The sequence below is a fragment of a genome, unplaced genomic scaffold, assembly GCF_019419815.1.
Source record: "Pyrus x bretschneideri cultivar Hongxiangsu unplaced genomic scaffold, Pyrus_bretschneideri_v1 Contig130, whole genome shotgun sequence".
NCBI lineage: Eukaryota > Viridiplantae > Streptophyta > Magnoliopsida > Rosales > Rosaceae > Pyrus > Pyrus x bretschneideri.
The window spans coordinates 367,199-376,796 of record NW_025999425.1 but is presented as its reverse complement, the minus strand read 5'-3'; the positions used below and the strand labels follow the sequence as shown (position 1 = coordinate 376,796).

The window sequence follows — 9,598 nt, the reverse complement described above, 5'->3', positions numbered from 1 at the left end:
CATACTTATTATACACTCAGTCCTGTCATACATACCACTTTAGGTGGTTCCGACTCGTGTGCAGGTATAGTTAGTGAGTTGGAGATTTGAGCTCTAAATTCAGCCGTACAGATCACGTTAGGTGACTCCGGCTAACAGATTACATGGCGTTGTTTGGCATTACCTGAGTACTTGCATTTTATTTCGAGGCATTTGGCATGGCATATTTCTGAGCATGACTTATATATATATGTATATTCTATTTTTCTGGGAAGTATACAGGTTTTACGGTGAGGGGTTAGAACTTTGTTTATGAAATGATTTTTTTTGAAAAGCTTTGTTTTTGCCCGCTCACGCTTTCTGTTTTGCGCCCCTCCAGGTTCTAGTTTGGCTAGCACTTTTGGTGACTCCCCAGAGGATTTTCTCAGCTTATCTGACAGATTATCACCAGTGTAGGACCACCTTTGGGTGTGTTTATTTAGTGTTGTTTTTCCCGGACTGCACTAGGTCTTCCGTGCTCTGAACTTTGTTTCTCACACTTACACTTACGCTTGCACATGTATGTTATTTACTTTGTGTATAGGTTTGTTTTTATTCGTACTTTTATTATTGTTTTTTAGCTTCCGCACTGTGCATATGGTTATGTCACTTCCACGTGACGGCCAGCATGACCTGATCTCGGTCGGGGTGTGTCATGAACCATATCATTACTGGTCTAACCTCCCTCTGTAGATAATATCGTTTGTTAAAAGAAAAAAAAGAAAAAATTGTAAGACAGACCCATTTCATCCCGAATCCATTAAAGCTAAAACCCAAATTTGAAGTTTTCAAATCTGTCCTCTTGCGAAACACACCTTTGAAAGTTTGACGGATCAATTTGTGACAAAAAAAAAATGTTTCAGGGAGTAAATTTGGACAAACAAAGAAGTTATTAGGCAAATTTGAATTTTTGAGAAATCCCCGGAAAAAAGCAGTGCGTTCATGAGCATTCGTCCTGCTTTTCGCCGCCTGGACATATAACCTTGTACAATCTTCTGGCTCTCAGAAACTTCTTATTTCTGGCCCAATTTTTCCGACTCCTCCGTCGAAACAATAACTTCTCTCTGAAACGCCGCCGCCGCAGCCGTAGCAGAGAGAAAGAGAGAGAAGAGAAGAGTTTCTAATGGCCACAACCGCTGTCAACTTAGCTCTAATAAACCCGTCGACTTTGTCTGTTCCAAAGTCTCCAAATCCTTGAAATCTTAGGGTTTTCACTCTCAGATGCTCCTCCGCCACATCAAACTCTGTCCCAGGTACTGCTGCCTCTCTTTCGTTGCCCTCATTGTTTGAATTGTTGTATCTCATTGTACCAGTTTTCCTAAAGTGTGAATTATTATTTATTTTTTTTCCTTAATCATGTTTAATTTACTGACAGTAATTATATTGAAAGACGAGCAGAAATTATGGATTTATTTGGTTAAACAATCCACAAGTTAGTTATTTAGATATGAAATTACTATTCTTTTGTTCAGCCTACATGTTTTAGATGAGTAGACATTAATTAAAACTTAAAAATTTAGGCATTATATGTATTGGACACAAATATCTAAACCCTTTTTCTCCAATTGGTAATTATAATTTTAAACATTTATATAGAAATTTCAAGTTTATTAGCATCGTGTGGTAGAAAAAATCTGAAACTTTGACACGAACTATTTGATAGACTCCCGAACATCCTCCAATTGGAATCCACATGTCTACATTAAAAATATAAATCAAAGTATCAAAATCTCACCAAACTAATAACCAAAGCATACTAAGAATAGGATATAACATATAATATGAAATTGCTTCATCACCGTGCTTTCTAATTCCTTACTAATACAGGTTTTTTCATGCGGTAATGCTTTTCATCTATAAGACTGAACCGTCCCCTCCCCAATGTTATACCATAAGTGTTCCACAACAGAATCTGTGCATGCTAGTCACTTAGTTTTTGATCTCGTCATTTGGTTTTACTTCTATGATTTAGGTTTGGCAGAAACACCATGGAAGACTTCGGATGCTAGACTTGTGCTTGAAGATGGTTCAATCTGGAGGGCTAAGTCATTCGGTGCTTCAGGAACTCAAGTTGGTGAAGTTGTTTTCAATACATCCATGATCGGGTGAGATGACTTATAAATGGTGCATTTCCCAGCAATTTATCTTAAAATGTCAATTGGTTACTTTTCTTTTCTCTTCGTGGTTTTTAGCTGCTACACAACCTTTTAGCTTCCAAAACAAGGGTCCTCTTATTCAACTTGAGCATTAAATTCACTTACCAACTGTTTGCTAGCCTCTCCGAAAGCTATCATAATGTCAAGTTATTTCGGAAATTGCCCACTTGTTACGGTATCCTTTCCTTTTCCTGATTTGGTTCATTCATTACTAAAACAAAAGGTATGGAATTTGAGTCAGTATTGTGGTCTATTATTTTCTTTCACGTGCTCAGGGTTCGATTCCTCACGGTGCTTATGTAAATATTTGCTAGAGTTTTCTGCCTCTCAAAGATTGTAGGGTTTGGCATGAGGACCTAATTTGAATCTGAGTGTGGGACCAAGTTTGAGGGATTTCTGGGTATTGTAGTAAAGAAAAAAATATTTTTGTTCCCTAGGTTTTAGGAATATGGAGAGGTTGGTTCACACGTCATGGCATTTTTTTATTTCACAGAATAGTTGATTCTTCATGTCATCATACCTGGATGTCATTACCTTGGTTCTTACTCCTGCTTGGTGAACTACATGCACCTACTAAGAAATGATCCTGTAACTCACCCACCACCCTTGTTATTAAGGGAAAGGAGGGTTTTGTTATGCCTGAAAACCATAGTTGCTTGTTCTTATCCAAACTAAGTACATCCACATACACTTTACACAGTTGTGAATGTTCTTCTAGGTTTGCGATGTATATGCTTCTATGCATGCTGTCTATTAGTCGGATGACTACGTGAGTCAGTCAGATAATGTTTGAGCTATTATGAATCTGAGTACAATCTGGCCAATGATATGAAATGTTGTATACATCTTATGTCTCTCTCCCATCTGAATCTAAAGATAATAATTGTATTTTTTTGTGTTACATTGGAGGGAGTCAAGCCCTTGCCGTCTTAATTCTAACCCATGTAGCCTTCCTCATCACTTGAGGTAACCCCAAGGGTATAAAAATAAGGGAAATTTTATTTGGACCCAACTTTTCTATCTCTACACCCAACTAATATTTTCTCTTCTCTGAACTTCCAAATTTTCCCTTAAATAATAAACATTGAAGTTTTCTTTGTGTCTCTAAACCCAAACCCTACGACCACCACTGCAGGCCTCCATTATTTCTGACGAACCGAACTCAAACGCCAGCAAGCCTAAAATCGACAAATCAAGAGTGGAGAACAAGTGGTGTAGGAGTCCTTATGTGAATCTTAAAGCAAACTTAAGTTGCAAAAGCCCTTTTTTTATTTCAATTGACATAAGGACCTTGGGTTATGAAATCCCCTCCACATCATATGCATAAGCCCTTTTTCTTCACATATTGATTTACGGAAAGGAAATTAATACTATTATTCTCATGAAAAGTGGGAATGCCAAGGAAAGAGATCCTCTCCAGTTCCACACCGACTTTTTTTCTTTTCCGAGTAGTTTTTTTTATTTTGAGAAATCTTTTCCAAGTAGTGAGATCCAAGGGAGAGAAAACAAGAGCATCAATGGTCGCAATGCTTGTATTGGGTTCCCTGGAGAAAATGAAGGTGTAGTGGTGATGTGGGTGTCAATATAAAACCTTTAATATTTATTTTCTCATTCTTATTTATTTAAGGGCAAATTTGAAAGTTTAGTCAAGAAAATTTGTTAGTTGGGTGTAGAGATAAAAAGGTTGGGTCCAAATAAAATTTCTCTAAAAATAATCAGACTTTGGGTGACGAAAATCAGTGCTTGCATGAATGGAAGTGGTCACCACATCTTTGGTTGGATATCAAAGTCTATAGAGTTGATAAGTTCGGCATGATCATACATGAATTGAAGTCTGATATATGGCCATTCTATATTTATATGCAGGTATCAAGAAATTCTTACAGACCCTAGTTATGCTGGTCAGTTTGTGCTGATGACGAACCCACATATAGGAAATACTGGTGTAAATTTTGGTAGGTGGATTTTTTTTCATGTTAAAAATTATGTTGACTTGGCTTCGTTGAATTCTCATATTGATGGGTTCCTATCAGCTGACGAAGAATCAAGCAATGCTTGCTTGGTGGTCTAGTGATCAGAAGTTTAAGTATCAGGTACGCTTCCTTTGTAATTTTGCTGAATGAGCTGTGCTCAGTTATTTCAATCAATTGGTTTTGTTAATTGTTTTGGATGTTTTTCAGTACTTCAAATTGGAGATGTGCAGAAACTCTTGGAGATTATTTAGCGGAGAGGAATATCATGGGAGTTTGTAAGTTCAACCATGAGATTAAATTTGAAGGCTCTGAGATTTTGAATCATGTTAATTTGTGTAATATGCTTTTTCTGTGTAACTTCTAACTTTTGCTTTCGATGCTGACTGATTATACAACAGATGATGTTGACACGCGTGCTATCACCCGCAGATTAAGGCAAGATGGAAGCCTTATTGGTGTTTTGAGCACAGAAGAGTCAAAAGAAGAGAGGAACTTTTGGAAATGTCTCATTCGTGGGATATTGTTGGTAAGAATCTCATGCAGTTAGTTAAAGAAGTTTGTAAGTACTGCACATGTAAAAGTCCATGCTTGAATATAATTTTGTAGGGGTTGATTTGATAACTGGTGTCACATGCAAGGCCCCTTATGAATGGGTTGATAAAACAAATTCAGAGTGGGAATTTAACTACAAAGGAAGAGATGGAGAGGCTTTTCATGTAAGTTCACATTAAGTTCTGTTTGAATTTTGAATTACTACGGTATTGCTTTGCCGTTGGCATGAGGTAGTTCAGTCATATTAATTCTTTTTCTACGGGTATTGAAGGTTATTGCATCTGATTTTGGAATCAAACATAACATACTTAGGCGCTTGGCTTCCCACGGCTGTAAAATTACTGTTGTGCCATCAACGTACTCTTCATCAGAGACCCTTACGAGGAAACCAGATGGGGTTATTTTTAGCAGTGGCCCTGGAGACCCGTCTGCAGTTCCTTATGCTGTTGAAACAGTCAAGGAGATACTTGGAAAGGTTCCTGTTTTTGGAATTTGCATGGGTCATCAATTGCTTGGCCAGGCATTAGGTGGTAAAACTTTTAAAATGAAGTTTGGTCACCATGGAGGAAATCATCCAGTCCGCAACCTTCGTACTGGACATGTTGAGATAAGCGCTCAGGTAACTAAAACATATAAGTCTGTTTTAAAAAGAATGCAGCAATGCTTGAAACTATGCCATATGAAATAAATTTTGAAGAACTAAACTGGCATAAACTGGCATCCTAAAGTAAGCATGCCGACGGGATAGGGCTTTAACTTGTGCTAGATTCTCCACCCCTGACCCTCTTCTGCTTCGTTTCTAGGCAAGTTAAGGTAAAGCACATCTATGAATTAAACTTTTATCTCTACATTTTCTTGTGCCAGAATCACAATTATGCAGTCGACCCTGCATCACTTCCGGAAGGTGTAGAAGTAACTCATGTCAATCTTAATGATGGAAGCTGTGCTGGTCTTGCCTATCCTGCAATAAACATCATGTCTCTTCAGTACCACCCTGAAGCATCCCCTGGACCACGTGATTCAGATTATGGTAAATGTTTCTAATGACTGATAAATAAATTTCTATTTTACAATTAACAACTATGGAAGGTGCTTGCGGTTCTTTCTTTCAAAACCTTTCTAGAAATATGCACTTTTCCTAGCTAATGTTGTATTTAATAACAAGCTGCAAGGGGAGGTTAGAGTTCATAGCATGTCAATTTTTTCCCTGCGGCTTTTTACGGGCTAATTTTCTACGCCTACATACCTTATTTCATTTCTTTATAACAATGGTATATACTTACTGTATGACTTTAAGAAATCAATACTGAGGAAAGGAAACTTTGAACTGCAGCTTTTACGGAATTCGTAGAGCTGATGAAGAGAGTAAAAGTAAATGCATGAAGGCTATGCACCCGCTTTATTGATGGAAGGCATGCTTAAGGTGGCGAGGTTTAAAAGACAATCCACCTGCTGCTCGTCTCTATTTGATTAACAGGTGTTGCTTCAAGTGCAGAAGACTATTGAGGAGTATTCTTCCCCTTTTTCTTCCGTCGTGTTTTTGTTCATAATTCTGAACTTGTAGAAGATTATGTTGCTTAGACATCCGGTGCAATTTGTAAAACAGAACTCATGTCATAGAGTCGATAATTTTGGTTGGGGTTATGTTGTTTCTTTTCTGCCTTATTGGCGTTGAATACAGTGGTTATTCTATGACAGCAACCTAATTTGCAACCATACAAAACTGGTTATGATAGTTGGCACCCAAATTTGGGTGTCTGGTTTAGAAAATCAGATGGACCACATGAGCATATGGGTAGTATTAGTACCATAGTTGATATGTATGGTTGAGCAAACAGAGAAGGGATAAAATCGAAAAGAATTAGGGCTTGTTTGGTAACTATTTCGTTTTTAGTTATACGTAGAAGGAAAATATATGGGAGAATGAAAGAAAGAAGGAGAAGAACAAATGAAAGAGAGATGGAGGCGGGCGTTGAGAAGGGACATGAACCTCTTTATTTGGAAGAAAGTTCTAAAGTTGTTACTCAAAAGGATTATTGCTCTATATTATTGTGAGTTCATGGACTAATACTCATAAATTTTTAGTTTATAAACCAAAGCTGGAATTTGACCAAAATCTAAATATTAATACTCCAAGTAACTTCAAACATAAGGCACCATATTCATAAAATTGGAAGGGTTTTTTGGCATAACAAAGGAAATTGGAACTGATTTCTTCACTCTTTTTCTCCCTTGTGCAAATTATTTATTTTTCATGTGTGGATTAGAATTTTTCGAATGGAATTAAATAAAATAAGGATCAAACAACATAAATAAATACAAATGTGTAGAACGAAAAACAAAATTATGAAATAAATTTTCGTACAATTAGGGGGTTGGTTTGCATTGTATGAAATTTGAAGTGCGTTGGTGCGAGATGAAGCAGGAGATTAGTAGCACTGCACAACACCTGTTGCTAATAGGGGTGGGTTCGGTTTCATTCGGTTCGGTTTTTTGCCAAAATTGAAACTGAATCGAAACTTCGGTAGTTTTGGTTTGATTTTCTTTCGGTTTTTTTGGTTCGATTTTTTTCGGGTTGGTTTTGTTTGGTTCGGTTTCAGTATGGTTTGGTTTTTTATTTTATATTATAAAATTTGATCTTTTTTAATATGGAATTTAGAAAAAGGCTTACATTGGTAGACTAATAATAAGAAAATGGGGAAAGTGGGAAGGTAGTTGTACATTCTATCAACAATCTCAATTACCAAGAAAAATGATCATCGTATCCACTCAAAAAGCAAACACATATAGAAGCTCTTCCAAGTTCCAAAGCCTTCTAAAATTTTCCTTTATAACCAATGGAATATCCTCCGTAATTGAACCAAGTATGCTCCTCGAAAAAGCCCTAGGCTTAGTTTCAAACTTGGCAACAAAGTTTCACAAAAGAAACATCATGGGCATACATTCATAAAGTGCAAAAGACATTCGGTTTGGTTCGGTTCAATTCGGTTTCCGAACCTCCAAAATCGAAACCAAACCAATAAACTTCAGTTCAGTTCGGTTTTTCATTTTTCGGTTTTCAATTTCAATTCGGTATTCGGTCCCTTTTTTTTGGGTTTCGGTTTTTTGAACCTACCCCTAGTTGCTAATTTACAAATGTCACTGACAAACCTACGGGACGGTAAGCCGATGTGGCAAAGCAAGATGACTGAGATTAAATCATAAAGGTAATGCTAGGGACCCTAAATTTGTAGACAAAACATAGAGGTACACGACATGAGGTTGCCAACAAGCACATGCAGATGCAAGCTCTGTTAGGCAGACATGACAAGACAAGCTCCGCTAGGCAAGTACGACATCACAAGTTATGTTAGGCAGACAAGACAAGCGAGCGATTCAAGTGAACAATTCAAGCAAGCAATTCTAGCAAACATGCAAACAAGCAACCCAAGTGAACAAGCGAGCTAAACAAGCAGATTTCGACAAACAGACAAACAAATTCTGACAATAAACAAACGAGATTTCTATATCCCAATTGCAACAACAAATCAATCCAATTTTTCACCATGTACACAATGTCACTCGAGTGGTCACAACTCCAAGCACTCAAGCAATTGTTGTGGGGGCAACACTCCATATACACACTCAACAAAAGCAACCCTTCTAAAAAACAATTTGTATGGGTTCAATAATAAGCAAGTAGAAACCCAACAATTTTTTTTCCTTTTTTTCTTTCTTTTTTTTTTTCCTTCTTCTGGCCAAGATCATGCAACACATGGAATGGAGCAATCATGGTGCCATGTCAAATTTCAGAAGGGGATTTGTAAAACAACAATGGCTGGGTTGCAGGTGATGGGACAGTGTGGGTTGTACAGGTAACCAGCAAGGTAGGTTCGGGGTTTTATCAACAGCACTGGGTCGGATCAGCGAGAGTTTCTAAGTTTCAATTGAGTCTGGGCAGATGTGGGAGACAAGGTGATGCTTGTGAGGTAGCGAGGTGGTTCTGCCAAGCATGAGATCGTGGTGGTCTCATGTGGTACGAGCAAATTTGAAGAAGCAACAACGCACGAGTTTAGGGCAAACGAGCCCTGTAAGTGTGATGACGATGCAAGTCGAGCTGGGTTACAGGTTGTTGATGTGAAAATTAACTTGACACACAATTTAAACCCTATTGATGACAATTGTAGTAGATATGTAAGTAGGGATCGTTCTAGACTGGGGATTAACTAGGGATGCTAAAATAAGACTCAAAAACACTAAACTAGACTCTATAGACTCAAAACTAACTTAAAACATTTAAAACAACAACAAACAATAAAAAAGACTCAATTTCAGACCTAACAAGTGATTTGGACGAAAATAAGACTTAACTTGACTCAAAAGACTAAAAGAAAACAGATTTTGACTCAAATAACAAGACTAAATGAAAGGGGGATTGTTTTTGACGAATTTAAAACTTAAAACAAAAACTTTGTAGAAAACACTTTGTAAAAACGAATTTGAGTGAATTAAATGGGTGAAAGGCTAGTTAGAGGGTCCTTCTCCACACATGATATATGCATACAAACCAATTTCCAGTTATTATTTCTTTAGACTATAAATGACAACGCCCCAAGTTAGTTGTATCGCACACTAACCATCAGATTTCCTTATTTCATTGAATTGAATGAATACGCATTACAACCAAATCATCTTTTTCAAGTTCTTTATATGAAACGCATAACAAAGATACATATCAAAAGTCATTAAATTTTGTGAAAATCATAAGCATTGACAAGGCATTCATCACTATGAAACGCATGAGACTCATACCAAGGATTTACTTAACGCGATTGTGACTAGCATCCTCCACTACTTGTGAATATAAGTGAATAAATATTACATGAAACTCCCCTATACTCTAGCATCAAATTCATGCAT

The 9,598-nt window shown here is 37.2% G+C and overlaps 1 pseudogene; it reads left to right on the top strand.

Annotated features, from left to right (window-relative positions):
• Positions 1-787: 787 nt before the first annotated feature.
• On the top strand, positions 788-6,415 carry LOC125475072 (annotated as a pseudogene).
• The last annotated feature ends 3,183 nt before the right edge of the window (positions 6,416-9,598 follow it).